Here is a 27631-nt window from a genome sequence, read left to right on the forward strand (position 1 = left end):
AATAGCCTCCACCATCTTGCCCGGCACCGACGTCAGACTCACCGGTCTATAATTTCCCGGATCTCCTCTGGAACCCTTCTTAAAAATCGGAGTAACATTGGCTACCCTCCAGTCTTCCGGTATTACACTCGATTTTAGGGACAGATTGCATATTTCTAACAGTAGCTCCGCAAGTTCATTTTTTAGTTCTATTAATACTCTGGGATGAATACCATCAGGTCCCGGTGATTTACTACTCTTCAGCTTGCTGAACTGACCCATTACATCCTCCAAGGTTACAGAGAATTTGTTTAGTTTCTCCGACTCCCCCGCTTCAAATATTCTTTCCGGCACCGGTGTCCCCCCCAAATCCTCCTCGGTGAAGACCGAAGCAAAGAATTCATTTAATTTCTCCGCTACGGCTTTGTCCTCCTTGATCGCCCCTTTAACACCATTTTTGTCCAGCGGCCCAACCGACTCTTTGGCCGGTTTCCTGCTTTTAATGTATCTAAAAAATTTTTTACTATGTATTTTTGCTTCCAACGCTAATTTCTTCTCAAAGTCCTCTTTTGCCCTCCTTATCTCCGCTTTGCATTTGGCTTGGCATTCCTTATGATCTATCCTGTTACTTTCAGTTGGTTCTCTTCTCCACTTTCTGAAGGATTGTTTTTTGGCTCTAATGATTTCCTTTATCTTACTGTTTAGCCACGCCGGCTGACGTTTAGTCTTTTTTCCCTTTTTTCTAATACGTGGAATATATTTGTCCTGAACCTCCAGGATGGTGTTTTTAAACAGCATCCACGCCTGATGCAAGTTTTTTACTCTGCGAGCTGCTCCTTTCAGTCTTTTTTTCACCATTTTTCTCATTTTGTCGTAATCACCTTTTCTATAGTTAAACGCTAGCGTACTTGATTTCCTAGTTTCACTTCCTTCAATGCCAATATCAAAACCGATCATATTATGATCACTGTTATCAAGCGGCCCTCGTATCGTTACCCCCTGCACTAGATCATGAGCACCACTAAGGACTAAGTCTAGTATTTTTCCTTCTCTTGTCGGCTCCTGAACTAGCTGTTCCATGAAGCTGTCCTTGATTTCATCAAGAAATCTTATGTCCCTTGCGTGTACAGATGTTACATTAACCCAGTCTATATGCGGGTAATTGAAATCCCCCATTATTATTGTGTTGCCCAGTTTGTTTGCGTCCCTGATTTCCTTTAACATTTCCGCATCCGTCTGTTCGTCCTGGCCAGGCGGACGGTAGTACACTCCTATCACTATCCTTTTCCCCTTTGCACATGGAATTTCAATCCACAGTGATTCCAAGGAGTGTTTTGTTTCCTGCAGAATTTTCAATCTATTTGATTCAAGGCTCTCGTTAATATACAATGCTACCCCTCCACCAATCCGATTCACCCTATCACTACGATATAATTTGTACCCCGGTATGACAGTATCCCACTGGTTATCCTCCTTCCACCAGGTCTCAGAGATGCCTATTATATCTAATTTTTCATTTAGTGCAATATATTCTAACTCCCCCATCTTATTTCTTAGGCTCCTGGCATTCGCATATAGACATTTCAAACTATGTTTGTTGTTCATATATCAGCAACCTGCCTACATTTATGTCCCCTTATTTCACGTCAATAGCAGGTGTAAATCTGGCCACCTAAGTGCAGCACTATATAATGTAATGTACAATATTCTGTAAGTTATGCATCTAAGTAGGAGTCATGCCCAGATATTCAATGCTGATCACCAGAAATGAATATTTGGGCTTGGCACTGACCATGTGAGACAGCCCGGCTACCTTCCGCAGTCTGAATATCAGCCCCTGCACCTTGCAGGCACTTGAAGAAGGATTCTGGGAGCTATGTTTGTAAGCCATGTTGTACTGCAGTGGCTGAAAATGTGCGTATTAAATGAAATTATTAAATGAAATGAAGCTCCTTTCTGCTGCTCTGCCCTGCTTTATGCTCCCAAGTTCTTCTGAAACGTTGCTGTGGGAGTTGCATGCTTTCTTTCCTAGGCAGAGTTTGGGGTCTGGACTTACGGTTTGCTTTGTGGGGTTTCAGGTTTCAGTGTTCCCCCTTTCTTCTCCTTGAACAGTGCATATTGTGTGTTTCACTGTGACTCTGAAGGTTTTTCCAATTTGAGCGCACGATCATTTCCTTACTTTACAGGAGTTTACTCGGCCCCCGTCTCTCTTCTTCCCTCATCGCAGTCCCCCAGAAAAGGATGCATGAGATCACGCTGACTGAACCATTAGCCTGGGCTGTGGGAATGCCCAGTTGAGGCTTAAAAATGTGCCATGCCTGCTTTTCTGCTGATAAGATAGCTGAGGGGGAGAATCTCGGAGTTCTAACAGAATAACATCAACCGTGACAGCTGTGAACGAGCTGTGTGCTCGGATGCTGTCTCACATACAGCAGGGTCAGAGAGGATCTTCATGAGGCTAGCTGCCAGCTGCTTCCCACCATGACCCTGCAGAGGTGGTGATGGAGCTGTGGACCAGGAGCTGCTGGAATGGATTTAGGAAACATTGCCTTCTCTCTCTCTCATGCACAGAAACACACTTCAGCCCTGGGTCCTCACTGGGATGACTGTCACTCTCCATCACCACAGAGCAGCAGTGATAATTCCTAGCTTGGTCCCACAGACAGTTTTCCTTAGCACTGCTGCACTGTGCTGTGCTGATGAATTTCATCCTAGTATATACAGAAGAGGGAGCCGGGGGGGGGGGGGGGGTGGACTCAGAAAAGAGCTGTGCTGATCAGGCAGGCAAGAAAGCAGGTGGGGGAAGGACAGACCTGCCCCATCCTCTAACCCCACTGCAACACAGCATGTCTCTATGCTGGGGATGCAGAATGGGTTACATGGCGTTCAGTGATCAGGATGAGTGAGTCCATGGTGCTTATGAGACAGGAAGGACAGTTAAGCCTGTGGATTCATGGCACCAGGATACCAGTGCTTGTATGAGAATCCAGTCATGGAATTTTTCTGTCTGTATGCACCAGGATAATGAATGGCAAGGTGGACTGGGGAAGCTGGTCCTCAAGATGTGGAATTAGGTTGTCAGCACTGGAAGTGGTTCAGCGGCAGAGACTTTTAACCCCAGAATATTTGAATTTCTGTTGGTGGGCTTTTGGGAGGGGTTCTGATACCTTTGCCTCTAAGTATGGAGAAAAATATCCTTATCACACTTCCTGAAGGAAGACAATGGGGTGTTGAATTGATAACATTAGCACAGCCAGAGGAATGAAATGTAGCATCACTAACACCTTGGGAGGTTGGCTGCTTGCACTGATATAGGAGATGGCAAAAAGCACTTGGAAATTTAGCCATAAGTTTATAAGTGTTGCCATACTGGGACAGACCGAAGGTCCATCAAGCCCAGAATCCTGTTTCCAACAGTGGCCAATCCAGGTCACAAGTACCTGGCAAGATCCCAAAATAGTACAATACATTTTTTTTGCTGCTTATCATAGAAATAAACAAAACAAAAAACTATATGGCTTGACTTACTCCTATTATAATGTAGGCTACTAAAAAATACATGAATTGAGGAGAAAATCGCTAATACTTGCAGTTAACAACAAGGTGGAGTCTCATATCTTTTTGCACGGATATTCATATCACTCCCCTGGTGACTCTATCAACATGCATAGGTTTAATCATCGACTAAAACCACCTCCACCCTAATGTTGTAATTGCAAAATGTAACTTGTATTGCCACACAATCATGTGCAAATATGCATAAATATATAACAAAAGACACTTAGCTTAAGGAGCATATAAACTCCATCATTCAGACTGGCGTGTGTAGAAGCCCCGACAGTGCCTGTTTCGCTATGCTTCTTCTGGGGGAACCCACACCATTTAGCCTCTTATCAGAGCGATCTGCTGCTGCCTGCAGCGCTTTCACATGGAGGTGAGAGGCGCTGTCAGGTCAGTGCAGGGGGCCCGGCACAAAGGGGGGAGGGAGTGGCGGCGAGGAGGGAAACTGGAAATCTCGCCCGTTTTAACGGGCTTAACGGCTAGTTTAAATATAAAATCATAAGTGTTCAAGGCTTCTGTAGATGAGGATAGAGCCCATGGGGACGTGGCGGGGACGGGGACAGAACCTGCAGGGACAGGGCGGGATGGAGACAGGGCCTGCGGGAATGGAGTGGGGACAGAGACAGAACCCATGGGGACGGGGCAGGGACGGGGACAAACTTTGCCCCCGTGTCATTCTCTATCTATGCTATTGTTCTGAAATAGTTTTTAGATGCTTTGACAATATACCAATATAGTTCTGAAACTATGGGGCTCATTTTCGAAAGAGAAAAAAGTCCAAAAAGTGTAATAAAGCACCATTTGGATGTTTTTCTTCTCAAAATGTTCAAATCGGTATTTTTGAAACCTATTTGCAGATGGTTATCTATGCAATTCATCTGCAGTGCATACAGATCACAAGGGTGGGGGGTATCGGGGGCATTTCGAGGTAGGATTAGGGCATGCCTAACACTTGGATGTTTTACAGCCATAATGGAACAAAACAAAAATGTCCAGGACTAAAACCAAGACATTTTGATCTAGACCTGTTTTCAGAATGGATAAGGCACAAAAAGGTACTCTAAATGATCACATGACCAGTGGAGGGAACCAGGGGTGACCCCTCACTACCCCCCCAGTGGTCACTGACCCCCCCCCCCAAAAAAAAAAACCAAAGTGAATAAAAATATGACTTACCAGCCTCTATCATAGTCTCAGATGTTAAAGTCAGGTCTAATAGAGCAGCATCCAGGTCCCTGGAGTAGTGTAGTGGTCTGCACTATGGAGTAGGGGACTCGGGCCCCTATCTCCCTCTACCTGTCACACTTGTGGTGGAAACTGTGACCCTTCCCAGACTCACTAAAACCTTACTGTATCCACGTATAGGTGCCCCCTTCACCCAAAAGGGGTATTGTAGTGGTGTACAATGGGGGACAGTGTGTTTTGGAGGGCTCAGGGGACAAGATAAGGGAGCAAAGGTGAGATTTGTACCTGGGAGCATTTTCATGAAGTGCACAGAAGTGCCCTTTAGGGTGCCCCATTGCTCTCCTGGGATGTCTGGTGGACCAGTCTACTAAAAATGATGGCTCCTTCTGTATCCCAATGGCATGAATCTATACGTTTTGCACTTATTCAGTTTTTTTTTTTCAAATAGACCAAAAAACAAAATGTCCAAAGCACAAAACCTTGTTCAAAACAGTATTTTTGAAAAAAGATAGACATTTTTTCTTTTTTTTGAAAATAACCTTATTTTCTATTCAGATTTTGGACATTTTGTGCAAAACGTTCAAAGTCGGATTTGGAGGTCATATTGAAAATGCCCCTCTATGTGTCCCTCCGGAGTACTACCTCCTTTAAGCAGTCCAAATTTGAACTCAGGACTTGGTTCTTTCTGCAGGCTTTCAGAGTCCCAGATACATGAGGTTTGCCGACTACCTTTTACCCTTCCTTTTGAATCCATCCCTTTTACATGATGATTTTCTTCCCCCTATTCCTGTCCCCTTCCTCAACCTGTTGTCCATGTCACAGCATTGTATGAATGTTTGCACTTTCCTATCAAAATAATAGAGTTTCTTTTCTTTTTTCCTGTATGTGTTGTAGTCCTGCAGCTCGGTCAGTTTAAGCGGTATAGAAAGTGCCAATAAACTAAACTAAACTATAAACTACCAGCTGGTTGGCTGATACTCGTAACAAAGCTTTGTCTGTTGCAGGAGCGATTCTTTGGAACAAGTTACCAGGTTATCTGAGATTATTGTGAAATATTTTGGAGATGATTGATGTTGGATTGGTCATGGACTTTTCTTCCATGCTTGCAGTTCAGTGTTAGATTTTCTTTTAAAATTGAATGAGCTATGTCTTTTGTTGTTTTGTGTCTATAATTATGTGTGGTTTTTACTGTAACCCTCGTTGGATATAAGGTGAGATCTAAATATGATAATAAATAAATAATAAATAAAAGTCTCACTCACAAACACACTGTTCTAGAACCTGTCTCATAAGCTTATTGTTCCAGCACACTGATCTAGACTCTGCCTCATGAACATAGTGGTCTACAGTCTGTCTCTGCTACAAGCACACAGTTCTGGAGCCTGTATCACTAGAAGATTGCTCTACTGCATGTCTCTCATTAGGACACAGTTCTAGAGTCAGTCTTATTAGACACTGATCTACAACCTGTCTCTATCATGAGCACCTTGTTCTAGAGCCTGTCTCACTGAGAGATTGCTTTTCAGAATGTCTCATGAGCACACAGTTCTAGAGTCAGCCTCAAAAGCATACTGTTCTACAACTTGTCTCTCACAAACACTCTGTATGGTCTGCCTCTCATAAGCCTGTTTCACTAGGAGATTACTCTGCAGCATGTGTCTATCATAAGCATATTTTTCTGGAGTCAACTTTATTAGCACACTGTTCCAGTGTCTTCATCTCTCATGAACACACTGGTCTAGAGACAGTCTCACTAGCATACTGCTGTATGGCTTGTCTCTCTCACAAGCATACTGTTCTAGAGCTGTCTCACTATCATGTCTCGTCAGTGTACTTTTCTAGTTAGTATCACTTCTTTATAGGCTGAATAAACTGTTCTACAGTCTGTTGTACTAGAACACTGCTTGATAGCCTATTCTTCTTGATAGCACACTGTTCTAGAATCTGTAGCATGAGCATACTGTGTCATAATAAATTCTCAGATTCTCTCATGAGCACACTGTTCCAGAGCCTGTCTCACTAGCAGACTGCTCTAGTCTTTCTCTCCTGAGCAAAGTGTTCTAGATCACATATCACTTGTGAGCATACTGTTCTAGAGTCTGAATACCATGTTGTTCTAGAACCTATCTCATGAGCATGCTATTTTAGAGTCTGTCTCACTTGCAAACTGCTCTGGAGCTTCTCTCTCATCAGCTTAGGGTCTGTTTCTTACCAGTATAATACTGTAGAATCTGTTTCTCTCATAAGCCCACTGTTCTAGAGTTTGTGCCTCTTGTGAGCCCACTGTTCTAGAATCTATTTCACTAGTATATACCTCTAAAGCTTGTATGTCTCAGGAGCAAACGGTTCCAGAATATGTTTCTCATTATCATACTGCTCTAGACAATGTCTCCTACCAGCATAGTGTCTGTTTCTCACTGGCACACTGCTGTAAGGTTTTTCTCTCATTAATGATTTTCTATGGGGGTCTGTCTCTTTCACCAGTGCATCCCTGCAGGTTCTCTTTCTCATCTGCATACTGCTTTGAGGTCTGTCTCTTTCACAAGTGCACGCTTGCAGGTTTTCTTTCTCATCTTCACACTGCTCTGGGGTCTGTCTTTCTTGTTAGGGTGCTGCTGTTGGATCTATCTCTCCCGTTACAAGCAAAATGCTGCAGTCCCACAGTGTCTTTTGGATGGATTCTGTGCTGGGAAGGTGCAGATGATGGGTTTAATAGTAATTGGGTAGTTGTTACTGAGTTTCTTTCTTATATTATATTTATTTGCATACTGGTCTCCAGTGAATTGCGCATCTGTAGCAGGACTGAATGCAGATGTTCTGCAGTGAAGTGTAAGGGAGGAGTGAATGGGGGGGAGGGGAATATAGAAGAGGGACTAATGAGAATTAGGGGCATCCATCTGTGTCTGTCAGAGGTCCTATTAGTATTCCACGGATGGAGGGCTGTGATTAGGGAATCCTTCATGTCATTTTACCTTATAGGAGGTTTCCGAGCATGCTGTGACTACCAAGTGATGGATCTCACTATGAATGGATGGACGCTGGTGGGAAGATGTGGGAGTCAGCAGAGGGGGCGGTTCTTTCTCTGGCAGTGCAACAAGTGAGCTGTGGATCCCATTGCTTGACATGTCTCCAGAGTCTCAGCCACTACTTTTCTGGGTCTCCTCAGTTTGGCATTTTGCTTTAGAGAGACATTGTCTAGCCGCTGCCTGTATATGTTTGAGCGGTTGTGCATGTGTAGGCGAGTGTGCACATGTATGTGAGTGTCTATGTATATATGTATGCATGTGTGGATGTGTTTGTTAGTGTGTGCATGTGTTTGTGTCTATATGTGTGTATGGGTGTATGCCTGTGGGTGTGAGTGCACAATCGTATGTGTGTGTATGTATATGCTAGTGTGTGTGTGCACATGTTTGTGTATGTGTGTGTGGGTATGTGTATAAGAACATAAGAATAGCCAATGGTCCATCTGGCCCATTTCCAACAGTTTACAATCCAGGTCACAAGTACCTGGCAGAAACCCAAAGAGTAGCAACACTCCATGCTACCAATCCCAGGGCAAGCAGTGACTTCCCCATGTCTATCTCAATAACAAACTTTAGACTTTTCCTCCAGGAACTTCTCCAAACCTGTTTTAAACCCAAATACACTAACCAATGTTAGTTCCAGAGCTTATCTATTTGTTGAATGAAAAAATATTTATTCTCATTTGTTTTAAAAGTATTTCCATGTAGCTTCAATGAGTGTCCCCTGGTCTTTGTATTTTTTGAAAGAGTAAAAAAAAAGAATTGATTCACTTCTACTCGTTCTACACCACTCAGGATTTTGTAGACCTCAATCATGTCCCCCCTCAGCTATCTCTTTTCCAAGCTGAAGAGCCCTAACCTCTTCAGCCTTTCTTATACAAGAGGAGTTCCATCTCCATTATCATTTTGGTTGCTCTTCTTTGTGAGATCACACTAAGGAGTTATAATACTTTTGGTCTTATTTTCCATCCATTTCCTAATAATTCCTAGCATCCTGTTTGCTTTTTTGACCGCTACCACACAGTGGGCAGAAGATTTCAGCATATTGTCTACAACAACACCTAGATCTTTTTCTTGGGTGCTGACCCCCAAGGTGGACCCTAGCATCAGGTAACTATGATTTGGATTATTCTTCCCAATTGGCATCACGTTGCATTTGTCCACTTTAAATTTCATCTGCCATTTGGATGCCCAGTCTTCCAGTTTCCTAAGGTCTTCCTGCAATTTTTCACAATTTGCATGTGTTTTGACAACTTTGAATAGCTTTGAGAGGCATAATCGAACGGGGCCAGCCATCTATATGGGCGGCTATCTCCAAGGCCAGTCCCGGAAAGCGGCATACCTGACTGTATTATCGAAACAAGATGGCCGGCCATCTTTTGTTTCAATAATACGGTCGGGGCTGGCCAAATCTCAACATTTGGGCTGGCGTTAGAGATGGCCGGCGTTAGAGATCACAGTCATTGGTTTCCCACCGATAATGGAAACTAATGGCGGCCATATAAAACCCGGCCAAATCCAAGCCATTTGGTCATGGGAGAAGCCAGCATTTATAGTGCAGTGGTCCCCCTCACATGCCAGGACACCAACCGGGCACCCTAGGGGGCACTACAGTGGACTTCACAAATTGCTCCCAAGTGCATAGTTCCCTTACCTTGTGTGCTGAGCCACCCCAAAACCCCCAAACCCACTCCCCACAACTGTACAACACTACCATAGCCCTTGTGGGTGAAGGGGGGCACCTACATGTGGGTACAGTGGGTTTCGGGTGGGTTTTGGAGGGCTCACATTTATCACCACAAGTGTAACAGGTGGTGGGGGGGATGAGCCTGGGTCTGCCTGCCTGAAGTCCACTGCAGTACCCACTAAAAAGTGCTCCAGGGACCTGCATAGTGCTGTGATGGAGCTGGGTATGACATTTGAGGCTGGCATAGAAGCTGGCACAAAAATGTTAACTTTTTTTTTTGGGTGGGAGGGGGTTGGTGACCACTGGGGGAGTAAGGGGAGGTGATCCCCGATTCCCTCTGGTGGTCATCTGGTCAGTTGGGGCACTTTTTTGAGACTTGGTCCTAAAAATAAATGGACCAAATAAAGCCGGCCAAGTGCTCATCAGAGTCGGCCTTCTTTTTTCTATTATCGGCCGGCTTGTAACCACGCCCCCATCCTGCCTTCCGTACCCTGCCGAAACACCCCCTTTAACTTTGGCCAGCCCTGTGACGGAAAGCAGTTGAAGCCGGACAAAATCGGCTTTCGATTATACCGATTTGGACGGGTTTAGGAGATGGCTGGCCATCTCCTGATTTGTGTTGGAAGATGGCCGGCCTTCTCCTTCGAAAATAAGCAGGTTTGTGTCCTCTGCAAATTTAATCACCTCACTCATTGTCCCAATTTCCATATCATTTATAAATGAGTTAAATAGCACCAGTCACAATATAGTTAGTTCCCTGTGGCACTCCACTATTCACCCTCCTCCATGGAGAAAAAAGCCCATTTAACCCTGCCCTCTGTTTTCTGTCCAATTCCTGATCCACAGAAGGACATTGCCTCCTATCCCATGACTCTTTCATTTTCTCAGGAGTCTCTCATGAGGAATTTTGTCAAAAGCTTTCTGAAAATCTAGATACACTACATCAACCAGTTCACCTTTATCCACATGTTTATTCATGCCTTCAAAGAAATTGGTGAGGCAAGACTTCCCTCTGCTGAACCCATGCTGACTCTGTCCCATTCAACCATGTTTATTTATGTGTTCAGCAATTTTATTGTTTGTAATAAGTTTCACTATTTTGCCTAAGTAGAGGAGTGTGGTAGCCGTGTTAGTCCACTCTTAAGGTTATCAATAGAAATCAAACAAAATAAAACATGGAAAAGAAAATAAGATGATACCTTTTTTATTGGACATAACTTAATACATTTCTTGATTAGCTTTCGAAGGTTGCCCTTCTTCGTCAGATAGGAAATAAGCAAATGTGCTAGCTGACAGTGTATATAAGTGAAAACATTCAAGCATTACTATGACAGTCTGACAGGGTGGGAGGAGGGGGGTGGGTAGGAAGTATGCATGGGGACATCAAAGCATATCATTGATATTCTAACAGGATGGGTGTGGATAGGTGAGGGGAGGGTGATCAACAGAGACATACAGCTTTATGGTTTATAATGGGCTAGGAACCCCAGATCCTTGTTAAGTCCTTTCTGTTGGGTGTTAAAACTATTTTGCCTGGCACTGAAGTGTGTGTGTGTGTATGTATGTATGTATGTATGTATGTGTGGGTGTGTATGAACTGCTTGTGAATGCTGTAGTTTTATATCTCTGTGGTGCAAAGAGAATTTTAGGGTACAAATGTAATGGCAATAGAATTTAATTTCTCTTCTGGAGGAGCTGTCAGCAAGGTGATAAGGCCTTTAGCTGATGGAAATATTCTAAACACTGTTTAAAACACTTCCTAGCTCTGTATGTGCTAAACTGGGTCCTTTAAAAATCTTAAAAATCAGCATTTCTTCCTGTGTCCTGAATCCCAGGGAGGGGAGGGAGTTATGGGCTAGAAATTTTGAAAAGCTCAGCTACCTTGTTACCAGGAACTGTAAGTTCTTCCTCATTTCCCCCAACACTGATGTGGATAAGCCGATCTGAGCCTAACCAGCGATACAAGGAATAAGGAAGTGTCCCCACCCCTACCCCTCGCAATCTTGTATTTGGCATGCACTAATTTCCAACTCTGCTATGACCCCTGTCACCTGCCTGCTACACCTGGTATTTAGCGCTGGCCGATTCCCAGATAGTGACACTGAATACCCAGAAATAGCTTAACAGTGACGGCAGGCATAAGTATATAAGTACATAAGTGTTGCCATACTGGGACAGACCAAAGGTCCATCAAGCCCAGCATCCTGTTTCCAACAGTGGCCAATCCAGGTTACAAGTACCTGGCAAGATCCCAAAACAGTACAATACATTTTATACTGCCTATCCCAGAAATAGTGGATTTTCCCCAAGTCCATTTAATAATGGTCTATGGACTTTTCCTTTAGAAAGCCGTCCAAACCTTTTTTAAACTCCACTAAGCTAACCGCCTTTACCACATTCTCTGGCGCTTAAAGCAAACACCGACCACCATTCTTTAAACATAGAAACCATTAGTTCACCATTGTCACTCAGTAAACACAATGTACAGATGGCATCAGGCAGTGCTTTTACTGTTCGTCGCTGGCATTAAACCTGGAAATTCAATGCCAGGCTGTTTCTGGCGACAGGCTTTGAATATCCAAGGTTTTTTTTTTACAGCTATAAAGTTAACCTGTTAAGCCGAAATTTGCCATTAGCTGGTTAACATTTTAGCAGTTAAACACAGGTCTTCAATTTATGCTAAAGACAGCCAGTTTAGCACTTACTATTGGTTTTTTAACCGGATAAGTTGTGCGATATAGCTAGTTATGTGCTACACAGAGGGGCATAATCGAACGCGAACGCCCATCTCCATGGGCGCCTATCTCCGAGAACGGGTACGTGAAGGGGCGGGACAGACCGTTTTTTTCGAAAAAGATGGGCGTCCATCTTTTTTTTCGATAATACGGTTTGTACCGGGCAAATGCCTAGGATTTGTGCGGATTTGAGCTGGGCGGTATTTTTTTCAGCGATAATGGAAACTGAAGGCGCCCAGCTCAAAAACGAACAAATCCAAGGCATTTGGTAGTGGGAGGGGCCAGGATTCGTAGTGCACTGGTCCCCCTCACATGCCAGGACACCAACCGGGCACCCTAGGGGCACTTGTAACAATTAAAAAAAAATTAAAATACCTCCCAAGTCCATAGCTCCCTTCCCTTGGGTGCTGAGCCCCCCAAACCCCCCCCCCCCAAACCCACTGCCCACAACTCTACACCATTACCATAGCACTTATGCCTGAAGGGGGGCACCTAGATGTGGGTACAGTGGGTTTTGGGGGTTATTTGGAGCGCTCCCATTTACCAGCACAAGTGTAACAGGTGTGGGGGGGGATGGGCCTGGGTTCATCTGGCTGAAGTCCACTGCACCCACTAACAAATGCTCCAGGGACCTGCATACTGCTGTGATGGAGTTGGGTATGGCATTTGAGGCTGGCATATAGGCTGGAAAAAAGTTTTTAAAGGTCTTTTGTTTGTGCTGGGAGTAGGTTAGTGACCACTGGGGGAGTCAGGGGAGGTCATCCCCGATTCCCTCTGGTGGTCATCTGGTCATTTAGGGCACTTTTTTGGGACTTGTTCGTGAAAAAAAAAGGGTCCAAAAACGTGCCCTAAATTCTCGCTAAAACGGCTATTTTTTTTCCATTATCGGTGAAAGCTGCCCATTTCTGTTCGGCCAATAACCACGCCCCAGTCCCGCCTTCACCACGCCTCCGACACACCCCCATCAACTTTGTCCGTTTCCGTGACGGAGTGCAGTTGAAGACGCCCAAAATCGGCTTTCGATTATACCGATTTGGGTGCCCATGCCAAATTGGGTCTCCCAATTTGGGTCGAAATATGGGCGCCCATCACTTTCGATTATAAGGCGGACAGTAACATAGTAGATGACGGCAGAGAAAGACCTGTACGGTCCATCCATTCTGCCCAATAAGATAAACTCATATGTGCTACTTTATGTGTATACCTGACCTTGATTTGCATCTACCATTTTCAGAGCACAGACCGTAGAAGTCGTGCTGGGCAGCACTAGCCCCGCCTCCCACCGGCTCTGCCACCCAATCTCTGCTAAGCTTCTGAGGATCCATTCCTTCTGAACAGGATTCCTTTATGTTTATCCCATGCATTTTTTAAATTCTGTTACCGTTTTCATCTCCACCACCTTCCGCGGGAGGGCATTCCAAGTATTCACCACTTTCTCCGTGAAAAAATACTTCCTGACATTTTTCTTGAGTCTGCCCCCCTTCAATCTCATTTTATGTCCTCTAGTTCTACTGCCTTCGCATCTCCTGAAAAGGTTCGTTTGCGGATTAATACCTTTCAAATATTTGAACATCTGTATCATATCACCCCTGTTTCTCCTTTCCTCCAGAGTATACATGCTTAGCTCAGTAAGTCTCTCCTCATACATCTTGTAACACAAATCCCATACCATTCTCGTAGCTTTTTTTTGCACCACTTCAATTCTTTTTACATCCTTAGCAAGATACGGCCTCCAAAACTGAACACAATACTCCAGGTGGGGCCTCACCAACGACTTATACAGGGGCATCAACACCTCCTTTCTTCTGCTGGTCACACCTCTCTCTATACAGCCTAGCAACCTTCTAGCTACGGCCACCGCCTTTTCACACTGTTTCGTCGCCTTCAGATCCTCAGATACTATCACCCCAAGATCCCTCTCCCCATCTGTACATATCAGACTCTCACCGCCTAACACATACGTCTCCCGTGGATTTCTACTCCTTAAGTGCATCACTTTGCATTTCTTCGCACTGAATTTTAATTGCCAAACCTTAGTCCATTCTTCTAGCTTCTGCAGATCCTTTTTCATGTTTTTCACTCCCTCCCGGGTGTCCACTCTGTTACAAATCTTAGTATCATCCGCGAAGCGCTAACCGGCAATTTTCAGGAGAAATAACCATTTATCTCTCACTGAATATTAGTGGTTAGGTGCTGATGTGTTATTTAACCAGTTAGCGGCCTTTGAATATTGGGGGGAAAGGAGTCAGTATTCAGCTGTGGCGTTCAGCTTTTCTTTAAACACTGAGGCTTCTTACAAGGGCCCTAATTATATAAACAATGTTTAAATGCACCTTATTCATTGTCTCCCAGAGATAGACACTTTTAGATAGATAGATAGATAGATAGATAGATAGATAGATAGATAGATAGATCGATCTGTCTCTATAGATATATTAATATTTGGTGCTGCTACGCAGAAGATGTAGGTTCAGCTCCTGGGGCAGATCTTCTGCTCTGCAGGTTGGTCAGGGCTAGAAATGCCATGGGCTACTGTCAGACAGCAGCTAATTGCCAGACAATTGCCAGCTCCCAGCCCCTGGCCAGCTGAGTAGAGAGCGGGGGATCTGAAAAAAATGGAGAAAGCCCCAGGTGGATGTGATGGAGGTTGAGAAGAGCAGGAGAGTGGCAGGGCCAGAGCTGCTGTTTAGAGAATGACTCAGGCACCTTTAACCTGTAAGATGAGCCTGCGATGTTGTCACATGAGGAGTATCTAATAATTGCAAAAGCAGTAGTTATTATGTAAATGAGGGAAAAGTCTCAACTACTACAGCTATATTCACACATCAGTGTTAATTTTATAGCATGTAGAAAAAGTCATCACCGACTGAAAAACCCTCAAATATTTATTTTTTATCCCTATACTTTTTATTGAAAATTTTTTTTTTAAAAATGTGTCCTTTAAATTGAATGACTTTGATGTCTAAGTGAAACTAAAAAATAACTTGTTCATTTATTGGAAAACGTCAAGCCATTCACTTATCTTGTCATATTCTTTTTTCTTTTTTTCAATACTGCGCCTGTTCCATCTCAGTACTGTGCCGGTTCCTACGGTCCCGTTTCGAATATCTTCATCAGGGAACCCGCTCACACCAAGGTTTCAATGCCAGGCATGCTTTACTGAATTCAAACATACACAATATCAGTCATATCATAATAGCAAACTTAAAATATAATATAGCTGTTCCTCATTTACACGTCATGTCTTCCTACCATCATTATTATCGTTTCGCAAGATTATCGGTGTCCTCACCTGATTCTGAAGGGGAATTTGAAACAAAATTGTCCTATCAAAGAAGGGTACGTCACTCACGTACTGCGTCAATCGACTAATCCCCCTGAAAATGTACTGACAGCTATAGACGATCTATTAAAGAGACAGTGCACGCTGCATGTTATAAAGCTCAAACAATTGAATTCAAAAAAATTGAATTCAAAAATTTTTTTTTCACAAATTCTTACAAAAATGCTGCCCATTGTAGAGATGAATTCAAACCCGTAGGTTCTAACGACATCAATCTGTGGATCCATCTTTGCTCTGCTTGTTGTAACAATTTACTACGGTCTCCACCCCGAATATGTTGCTGCACTTGGTCTATCACTAAACATTTGAAATGTCCAAAATTGTGATTAAATGCTTTACAATGGGAAACTAACGGTGTCCCCAATTTCAATGATGTTATACATGACTTATGTTCACTGAGTCTTATCTTCAAGCTCCTGTCAGTCTTACCAATGTATATTTTTTCACAAGGGCATTTCAAACAGTAAACCACATGGTCCGATTTACATGTTGTGAAATGTCTCAATTTATATATTTTGTTGTCCACAAGATTTTTAAAATTGTCACATTCAATCATAATATCACAAAACGCATATGATCCACACCTACTGTGGGCTCCATCTTTAACTTTCGTTCTCGACACGATATCAGCTGGACATAACAATTCCTTGAGATTACGTTCCCTAGAGAACGCAATCTGAAGCTCTGATTTGTTAAACAAGGGATGTTCTTGTACAATGTCCCAATTTTTTCGAATCAATTTCGCCACCTCTTCCCCACCCTGCTGATATTTGACCACAAAAGTTTGTTTATTATCTCTATTGTCATTGCCTGAATTCACATTGTTGGATGATAATAATAATGATCTATTGTTGTATTTAGCCCTCGTAAAGGTTTTCTTTAAAACTTGTATCAGATAACCTCTTTGATGTAAAGAATGGGCTAGCCCTTTAGCCTGTTGTTTAAAAAGACTGTCATCCGAACATATTCTTCTGTACCTCAGGAATTGGGAGAACGGTAAACTATCTTTCAATGATCTCGGGTGACAGCTGTTGTATTGCAGCATAGTATTTCTATCAGTAGATTTTTTGAAGACTGTTGTTTGGAAACTTCCAGCCTGCAATACAATGTCAACATCTAAAAAATGAATGTTTGATCTAGAACAGTCGTACGTAAACTGCAAAGCTGAATTTAAAGAATTTAACCAGACGACAAATTGTTTTAAGGCCTCATCATCTCCTCTCCAAAGGAGAAAAATGTCGTCAATGAACCTTTTCCATATCAGTACTGAATCTTTCCAAAAATGATCTGAGAGATGTCTCTCCTCAAATCGAGCCATATATAAATTTGCTACCGAAGGGGCAAACGAGGCCCCCATGGCTACTCCGGAGATCTGTTGGAAATATTCATTTTGAAAGAGAAAAAATTTTTTTTGTAAGGCCAATTCAGCCAGTTCAATCAAAAATTCTGTAGGAACATCTAATGGTCTGGGACGAGTGTCCAAAACCTCTTTAATGACCTGCAAGGCTTCATCCTGAGGTATCGAGGTGTACAACGATTTTACATCCAAAGTTACCATAATAACTTGTGCATCAGGTTCCAAAGTTACCTCTTCCAAAATATTCAAAAAATTAGTAGTATCCTTTAAAAAGGCTGGTGTTGATATGACAAACGTTTTAAGAAAATGGTCAACAAACACAGAGAGGGGTTCAAGCACTGATCCTCTCAATGACAGGATGGGACGCCCAGGAGGTTTTTCCAAATTTTTGTGGATTTTTGGTAACAAATATAGAACCGGAGTTCTGGGATGTTTCAAGTTTAGAAATCTAAATTCTTTCTTTGTTAAAAATCCACTTGCTAATCCTTCCATGGATACGATCTTAATAATGTCTTAAAGCTCTATAGTGGGATCTTGATCAATCTTTACATATGTATCAGTGGCTGACAATTGGGTGAACACTTCTTCCAAATACATTTCTTTGTCTAACACCACAATGGCTCCCCCTTTGTCCACTTTTTTAATCACAATCAATTCATCTGTTGTCAAATTGTGTAAAGATTTTCTTTCTTCCTTCGATAAGTTATCTTTTATCCATCCAAGAGACTCCGAATGTTTTGTGATGTCACGTAACAGGACATCCTTAAAAATTTTGATGATAGGATCCAACGGTCCAGGAGGCATCCACGAAGATTTAATGTGTATTCTTGAATCCTCATCATGTTGATTAGTATCACCAAAATAGATTCTTAATTGTAATTGTCGGAGAAACCGTTCAAGATCAATGCGAAACTGAAACATGTCAAACCTTCTCATAGGTACAAATGACAAACCCTTTTGTAATAAGCTCAGTTCTGCACTCGATAATTCTCGTTTGGACAAATTAGTTACCACTGTGGAACTTGATGAAATTGTCTCTGCGATCTGGTATAAGGGCGCGACGTTTCGCTTCCGCCCCTTCTTCTTCGGGCACTTCTCCCTCTTCCTTTGTATTGACGTCCGCCTAAAAAATCACCCCGTTCACTACCTGAAGATGAACTGTCACTTAATATGTTGTCTAGAGATTCGGCCCGTAATTCATCTCTTCTATTTGTGGATTGAGTGTCTTTTCTCATCCATATGTATACATTGTTGTTAGAATAGTCTTTAGCATCCCTTTCAAATTTTTTATTTTTGAAGCTCTAATGCTTTCCCGGAACACTTTTAATTTTCTTTTAATTTATCATGCTGATGATCAAATTCTGCCGTCTGACAATTTTCCTTAAGTTTATTCAGATCAACATCCAAAGCGGTCTTCTCTACTTCCAGTACTTATTTACTTTTTTCAATAATAAGCACCATCAAGTCCAGCGAACATTTGTTTAGAATTATGTTCCATTTGTTCACAAAGTTTTCATCCGACTTGAAGGCTTGCGGCGCTTTTTGTATTCTTAAACCGCGAGGGATACGTTCATTTTTGCAGTACTCAATTAATGCTGCACTGTTCAGTTCTAATTTAATCGCTGTCTTAAACTTAGTGAGTAAGGCATCCCAATCTCTGGACCCCACTCCCAATGATGAAGATCCAAAAAATGTGTTGTCTCCTAACAACGAGGTCACTGACTCTGATGTGAAACTGAAGCCAGTCTTCCATGAGTTAGACATGACAACTATCTGAATCCAAATGCAAAGTTCCAACCCCAGATATACTGCTCACTCTTTAGAAAATCTAATAATTGCAAAAGCAGTAATTATTATGTAAATGAGAGAAAAGTCTCAACTACTACAGCTATATTCACACATCAGTGTTAATTTTATAGCATGTAGAAAAAGTCATCACCGACTGAAAAACCCTCAAATATTTATTTTTTATCCCTATACTTTTTATTGAAAAATTTTTTTTTTTAAATGTGCCCTTTAAATTGAATGACTGTGATGTCTAAGTGAAACTAAAAAATAACTTGTTCATTTAATCACAATTTTGGACATTTCAAATGTTTAGTGATAGACCAAGTGCAGCAACATATTCGGGGTGGAGACCGTAGTAAATTGTTACAACAAGCAGAGCAAAGATGGATCCACAGATTGATGTCGTTAGAACCTACGGGTTTGAATTCATCTCTACAATGGGCAGCATTTTTGTAAGAATTTGTGAAAAAAAATTTTTTGAATTCAATTTTTTTGAATTCAATTGTTTGAGCTTTATAACATGCAGCGTGCACTGTCTCTTTAATAGATCGTCTATAGCTGTCAGTACATTTTCAGGGGGATTAGTCGATTGACGCAGTACGTGAGTGACGTACCCTTCTTTGATAGGACAATTTTGTTTCAAATTCCCCTTCAGAATCAGGTGAGGACACCGATAATCTTGCGAAACGATAATAATGACGGTAGGAAGACATGACGTGTAAATGAAGAACAGCTATATTATATTTTAAGTTTGCTATTATGATATGACTGATATTGTGTATGTTTGAATTCAGTAAAGCATGCCTGGCGTTGAAACCTTGGTGTGAGCGGGTTCCCTGATGAAGATATTCGAAACGGGACCGTAGGAACCGGCACAGTACTGAGATGGAACAGGCGCAGTATTGAAAAAAAGAAAAAAGAATATGACAAGATAAGTGAATGGCTTGACGTTTTCCAATAAATGAACAAGTTATTTTTTAGTTTCACTTAGACATCACAGTCATTCAATTTAAAGGACACATTTTTAAAAAAAAAGTTTTTCAATAAAAAGTATAGGGATAAAAAATAAATATTTGAGGGTTTTTCAGTTGGTGATGACTTTTTCTACATGCTATAAAATTAACACTGATGTGTGAATATAGCTGTAGTAGTTGAGACTTTTCCCTCATTTACATAATAATTACTGCTTTTGCAATTATTAGATTTTCTAAAGAGTGAGCAGTATATCTGGGGTTGGAACGTCACATGAGGAGTCCCATTTTCCCTTGTTAACAGAAACCTGGCATTTAAAAAAAAAATACTCAGTTGAAAAATTGTGCTCCAGATAACTTTTTTCTTTTTTATAACACCTTATTTATAAAATTTATTTATTTTATAAATAAAGTGTTATAAAAAAGAAAAAAGTTACCTGGAGCACAATTTATCAACTGAGTATTGTATGCAAGAGCTCTGGTTAAGAATAGTATTTTCCCTTTTTCTTGTGTAAAATTAAAAAAAAATGTCAGCTTGCTTTATTAAAAGTTGAACAAAAGTGCCGCTTTGGGTTTTGTGGCTGTATAGATCAAACAATGTTTCCAGCTGAATGGCAAGTGAACAAAACAGATGTGCAAACCCTTCCCTGTCCCTCAGCTGCTTTGCCACCTCCTCCTCTCTCTGTCATTTTCTCTGTCCTCCTTCTAACTCTCCCTCTCCCTTTTCACTCTCTCTCTCTCTTCTCCCCTGCCCCTTTTCCCCTAAATTTCTGTATGCCACTTTGGACACATCCATGTCACACACAGGACAATAGATGGAGATGAATGGCCAAGTGAGATTGATGGTAAAGTGCTGGCTGCAGGCTTTCTCTCATCTCTATCCCTGAGCTCCCCTAAAAACCCCAGAAGAGCTGGCAGGATTGGCACATGATATCTGTCAGAGTGCCATCTTTCTCACACATTAGCTTGGAAATTCCCAGTGTGTCATGCTTCCCTTCCTATCCTTGTGTCGGTGTGGCTGTATCGTGCAACTTCGGGAGGTCCCAGGGCGCAAGATGACTTCATATCAAGGAGCAAGATGCAACCAGTTGAATTAAAATAATCTTCTGAAGTGCAGGAGAGGGTAGAATGAACTGTTAGCTTTCTCCCTTCCATTTATATCAAGTACCTCATGCTGTCAGAATTGCAAGGGCTTTTCCTGATAAGAGTGTGAGAAGGGGGGGGGAATGTTCCTCATGTCTGTAGAATTACAGGGACTTTTCCTGTGGGGTCTGTATGAGACAGAGAAGGATCAAATGTGAGATGTGAAAGAAGGCTGAACCCAGTGCTGTGAACAGTGGTGGCACTCTCTGTATGTCTAGCATTAGACTCCAGGTCTGCCTGATTGCTCAGCCTTGGGGTATATCAGCTCCCCATTCAGAAACTGTCTCCTGCAGCTGTGGGGTTTGAGGGGACCCACCCTGTGCTGGCAGGGGTGGCAGAATGTACAGTGCTGATCTCAGCAGTCTGAGTGAATGTGGGAGTGGGGGGGGAGAAGAATTTTTTGATTTTTTTATGGTCCTTTCTACTCAGGCTTCAGTTTTATAGTCACTTTGCTGCTGGGGTGTAAAATTTGTCATTTTATATCCTCTGATGTACAGAGGGAAGGAGAAGAGCAGATGGAAAGGTTTTACTTAAAAGTGATCATAATTTGCTCTGCATGCCCCTCTTTTTAACCATATCAAATTTGGGTGTAAGTTATTCCTATAAATAATTTGATGTAAACCAAGGTACCTAATGGGATCTAAGGCTTTGTGAATCAGCCCCTACAATTGCTACTATCCCGTAGTTGTGGGAACTCACAGCTTTAGGAGTGAGATACAGGAACTGTGCAGGGTTTAGAGGTATTGCACTTGAGTGTCTAAGCTTATCAGCCTGCTGCTTGAGCAATTAGGCTCTTCTTCCACTCAGAGGGGGGTCACAGCTGGCTCTGACACTAGAAGAAATCATAGGAGCTGACAGCTGGATTCATCAGTAGAGACATTCATAACTGGGTTCTGAAGAGCTTGCAGCTGAATTTGGCTATAGAGGAGCTCACAGCTAGATCTGGGAGTAGAGGAACTCACAGATGGATTGAGCGGTAGAGGAACTCTTAGCTGGATTGAGTAGTATAGGAGCTCATAGCTAGGTTTGGCTGTAGAGGAACCTTCAACTGCATTTGGCAGTAGAGGAACTTATAGTTTGATGTGGCTGTAGAGGAGCCCACAGCTGGATTTGGTAGTAGAGGAACTTATAGCTAAATGTGGCTTTAGAGGTGCTCACAGCTAGATTTGGTAGTAGAGGAGTAATAACTAGATTTGGCTGTAGAAAAGCTCGCAGCTCAGCAGTAGAGAAGTTCACAGCTGGATCTGGCTTTAGAGAAGCTCACAGCTGGATTTGGTAGTAAAGGAGTGCATAGATAGATATGGGAGGAGTTCACAGCTGGAATGAGCAGTAGAGGAACTCAGAGCTGAATTTGGCAGTAGAGGGCTATTAACTAGATTTGGCTTTAGAGGAGACCATAATTGGATTTGGCAGTAGTGCAGCTCATAGCTAGATTTGGCTGTAAAAGAGCTCAAAGATCAGCAGTAGAGGAGCTCATAGCTGGAGTTGGTAGTAGTGGAGCTTAGGGCTAGTTTTGACTGTAGAGGATCTCGTAACTGGATATGTAGTAGAGGAGTTCACAGCTGTAGCTGGCAGTAGAGGAGCTGATAAATAGCTTTGGCTGTAGAGGAGCTCACAGCTTAATTTGGAATTAGAAAAGCTCACAGCTGGATTTAGCAGCAGAGCAGTTCACAGCTGGATATGGAGAGGTAGCTGTGTAGCTGTTCATTCCTACAACTGCTTGCAGACAGGTGCGATGGAATTATATGTGTTTGGTGTGTGGGGTTCTTGAATGCAGAAGGTGGCCTTTTGCACAGATTTGCACACCTCAAAGACGGTCATCTCAGCTCCTCGCACAAGATCATATCAATGAGCAGCAGCAGCATCCCATCACCATGGAAACGGTTATGAATGAGGAGAAGGACAGTAACTGTGGAAACCCATCAGAATGAGAAATGGCTGGTTGCCATGGAGACCTGGTGAATGGGAAGAGACCCACTGGCATCATATGCCAAAGGGAGAGAGAGAGAGAGAGAGAGTGAGTACAAAGCAGCTCTGGGGTGTGTGTGTGCATGAATAAATCTGCGCTATATATAAATATATATGCACACATACCCGTAACCCGAGGAGAATACGTATAAATATATATAAACACACACAAACACCCATAACCTGAGGGGCGTCTTTGTAAATATGTATGTATGGATACTCGTTAACCTGAGGGGTGTGTAAATAAATATATAAACACACACACACACACACACAATCCTGCTTATAATCGAAATAGAAAAACGCCTATATTGTGACCCAAATCGGGAGATAGACGTTTATCTCACAAAAACGAATAAAGCGGTATAATCGAAAGCCGAATTTGGACGTTTTCAACTGCACTTCGTCGCGGATGCGGACAAAGTTGATGGGGGCGTGTCAAAGGCGTGGTGAAGGCGGAACTGGGGCGTGGTTATCAGGTGATCAGAGATGGGCGCCTTTCGCCGATAATGGAAAAAAAATATGCGTTTTTAGCGAGAATTTAGGGCACTTTTCCTGGACCCTGTTTTTCCACGAATAAGGCCCCAAAACGTGCCCTAAATGACCAGATGACCACTGGAGGGAATCAGGGATGACCTCCCCTGACTCCCCCAGTGGTCATAAACCCCCTCCCACCACAAAATATGCCGTTTCACAACTTTTTATTTCACCCTCAAATGTCATACCCACCTCCCTGGCAGCAGTATGCAGGTCACTGGAGCAGTTATTAGGGGGTGCAGTGGACTTCAGGCAGGTGGACCCAGGCCCATCCCCCCCACCTGTTACACTTGTGCTGGTAAATGGGAGCCCTCCAAACCACCCCCAAACCCACTGTACCCACATGTAGGTGCCCCCCTTCACCCCTTAGTGCTATAGTAATGGTGTAGACTTGTGGGCAGTGGGTTTTGAGGGGGATTTGGGGGGGGCTCAACACCCAAGGGAAGGGTGCTATGCACCTGGGAGCTGTTTTACCTTGGTTTTTTTTTTTTTGTAAAAGTGACCCCTAGGGTGCCCGGTTGGTGTCCTGGCATGTGAGGGGGACCAGTGCACTACGAATCCTGGCCCCTCCCACGAATAAATGCCTTGGAGTTATTCGTTTTTGAGCTGGGCGCTTTCGGTTTCCATTATCGCTGAAAAACAAAAACGCCCAGCTCAAAAAAAGATAAACGTCCATGTTTTTCGAAAATACGCTTCGGTCCGCCCCTTCACGGACCTGTTCTCAGAGATAAACGCCCATGGAGATAGACGTTTCCATTCGATTATGCCCCTTCACGTGTACATATCCATATCCCAAGGGATGTGTGTATAAATATGTATGTATGCATTACCATAAGCTTAAGTGTGTGTCTATAAATATATTTATTTATTGGGATTTATTAATCGCCTTTATGAAAAGATTCACCCAAGCCGGTGTACTGCAGGTACAGTTTAACATCAAACTTACAATTTTGTTAACTGCATAACAATCATAAAATAACCCCAGTATAAACATAAATACAATGAAAGAGAAAAGCATGAAAACAGCAAATTGAAAGCTAATAATAGGGCTACCATGAAATAGGGTAAAAAAATATACACACTTAACAGCACTGAAATTCAAATAACAGAGATAATACAATGTCAGCATAATACTAATACACACGCATTAGAACATTCAAATAACATTGCTATGATACTAATGCTTTTCCACAATACAGCTTACCATGTAGCTGATGGGTCAGATGCAGATATATAATGGGAACAAGATGCGTGTTACAGAGTCAGTTGGGATAAATAAACTCAAGGCAAGTTCTTTATACAATTAATCAAGATATAAGGAACTGATCTAAGTTACAGTATGTGTAGCAAGCTAGTCCAGGTGCAGAATGTGTGTCTAGTCAGTCACCCTATGTATTAAAGGCTTGGGAGAAGAGCCAGGATTTCACCTGCTAACTGAATATTTAGGGACTACATATAAATATATGTGCATGCATGATATTTAGAAACTGTCCTCATTTTATATATATATATATATATATATATATATATATATATATATATATATATATATATATGTGTGTGTGTGTGTTTGTGTGTGTGTGTGTGTGTGTGTGTATATAGCAAAGTTTTAATATTTAAAAATATGGAAGTCAATAAATATGGGTCACTTATCAGGGTGGGAACTGCTCCTTCCTGGAATAGTGCCACTGATTAACAGCGACATTATCCGGATATTACCATTGAACATCTATAGATTTTACTGACCAGATAGTGTTGGGTTAGTCTGGGAAAACAGCCAAGGAGGGGCTGACACTATCCAGATACTGCAATATTTACAGCCATAACCCAGGTAACTATTAGATACTAAGGGGGTCTTAGCGCATGTTTTCTGCAGCAGGGTCCATAGGAATAAAATGGGTCCTGTGGGTCAGTAACTTGTGCTATTCTAAGTTATCCCTGGATATCCAGTGCTGTTATCTGGGTACAGACTGGCATTGGATATCCAGATATAAATTAAAATGTTGTCCTTGGTATTTGACCCTGGTGTCTAAATATTACAGGGATGGTTTCCAATTTATGCAGTTTTACAGGATTGTCCTGGGAGGAACAACGTTAGGTGATCCCAATTGTTTAGTTTAATTAAATCTTTGGGGTGGGCACTAGAGAGCTGACAGGTAATAAGGGAGGTGCATAGCTGAAGGTCCAGCTAAGGCATCTAATATCCTTGAAATGGCCTTGCAGATTTGTGCAAATATAATGTTTCTGTTTTTCTGTGTGACTCTACTCTCAGATATTTAAAAAAAAATTATTTAGGACAAGTTTTGGGGGCATCAGGTATATATATCAGAGGAGCAGCCTTGCCAGTTCCCTCCTCTACAGTTGTAATCCTAGGTCTGAAATTTTCAAATAATGACAAGATACTGGGGTGCACAAGTGAGAATCGCATTTCTCAGAGTTGTAATTTTAAAAAATGTTACTGAACCAGTCAAGAGTTATAGGATCATTTCAGCACATGCATCAGTACCTCAACATCACTTCATGTTGCTTCATGTCCCAGCTTATGAATGTCCCTTTCTGAAATTTCTCCCGGGGGATTGGGGCTGGGTACTTTCTCTTGGCGCTGTGAATGGGGGTAATCCTCGCTATAGATCTGGAAGGGGGAACGCTCTACTCCCAGACTGGCATTTAATTCTCCCCTCCTGTGCTGGGAGACCAGGCTCACACCCCACTTCAGAATGGGAAGCTTGGTTTGTCTCTGCCCAGTAGACGTTTCCCGTTAGTTGTGCTTTCAGAACTTTTTGGAGTTTTTTTTTGACTCATTGACTGATGAAGAGCATTAAATATCATCAGCCCTAATGAAAGAGAGCTATTACCAAAATTAACATTGTTTGCACAGTAATCAGATTGCAACGCAGGCTGGCTCTTACAGAAATTAACAGCAGACAGCTCTTCCCAGTCTCCATCTACAAATCTGGCTTGCCCTCACACTCCGTCTATCATTTTTCGTTGTTCTCTCCCACCCCCCACCCCTTTGTTGTGACTTTTGCTGATTCATTCCTTATTTTTTTTAAAAATGCCCGGCTTATGCCAGTCATTGTGCTGCACTGGTGAGTGAGTCAGCTGTGATTCAGGGTTTAATTACAGCAAAGGAAACACAATGTTTAAACAACAGCTCAGAAAAGAGCGCCTCTGCTCTCATGTGCCTCTTGTCCTCATGGGTTTGGTTGTTTTCCATGTGGAGCTGGGAAAGTCGCAGGCCCCCTCAGTACAGTGGTCCAGTCATTCATGAATCAGCAGAAAGGTGATGGGGGAGGGCTGCACCAGTTCCCTGAAATACTTCCGTCACCTCTGCCAGGCTCTCGTGGCCAGTGGTACGTCTCACCTTGTGGGAAGACTACTTATGCTGTAATGAGAGGAGACCCGGGGCACTGCAGAGATGGGCTTCAATGTAACAGACTTAGAAAGTGGTTGTGGTTTATACTGGTTGACAGTGGAGAAGTGACCAGAGTGGTTAGAGCTGAGAGGTGAGGAAGCCACTGATTCTGTTTGTGACAGAGCCTGGCTCAGAGTTAACTGTGTGAAAATAGACACTGGTGCTTGATCCAGCTCAACACCCCGAAGTATCTGTTTCTCCCCCTGCCCAGTATCTCCCATCCTCGAGAGGAGTAGCCTAGTGGTTAGTGCAGCAGACTTTGATCCTGGGGAACTGGGTTCAATTCCTGCTGCAGCTTCTTGTAACTGTGGGCAAGTCACTTAACCCTCCATTGCCCCAGGTACAAAATAAGTACCTGTATATATGTAAACCGCTTTGAATGTAGTTGCAAAATACCACAGAAAGGTGGTATATCAAGTCCCATTTCCCTTCCCTACTCTCTTTCCTCTTGTGCACATGATATGGAAGGGTTTGGAGGGAGAGGACATTGATCTGGCAGCACCTTGTGTGCATGGTACCTGTGGGTCTGGGCAGGTCACATTCCTCAAAAGTTGGCCCTACTTGCATCCTTGGGCAAGTTACCTGTGTTAATGGTCTAATGTGCTATTTAAATCAAACAACATAATTGCTATGTACTGCTAATTCTCATTAATCTCAGTAAGGCAGCTCAGTAAATATAGGACTTAAACTGTAAGCCCTTGGAGGCAGGGGCATGCCTCCCATACCCGAATGTATAACTCAGTTTGCACTCACATTTCTAAAACTGAGGAATGAAATACAGGATTGGGATTATGGAGGTCACAGCACGTGATGGAGTTGCAGCCCCCCTCCCTGGTATGTGCTTTACATGGGTTTCAGGTCACCTGGGGGCAGTAGAGCACCTTTTTGGTTGGAAGGGCCAAACAAACCAAACTCTGGCCAAGCCCAACACCCTCAAAT

General features: G+C 42.6%; 1 protein-coding gene across 3 annotated transcripts in view; it reads left to right on the forward strand.

Moving 5' to 3' along the window:
* Positions 1–27631, forward strand: part of CACNA1A (calcium voltage-gated channel subunit alpha1 A) — a 191315-nt gene that overhangs the window by 26019 nt on the left and 137665 nt on the right. The window lies entirely within an intron of this gene.

Source organism: Microcaecilia unicolor, chromosome 3 (genome assembly GCF_901765095.1).
Source record: "Microcaecilia unicolor chromosome 3, aMicUni1.1, whole genome shotgun sequence".
In the NCBI taxonomy this organism is placed as follows: Eukaryota; Metazoa; Chordata; class Amphibia; order Gymnophiona; family Siphonopidae; genus Microcaecilia; species Microcaecilia unicolor.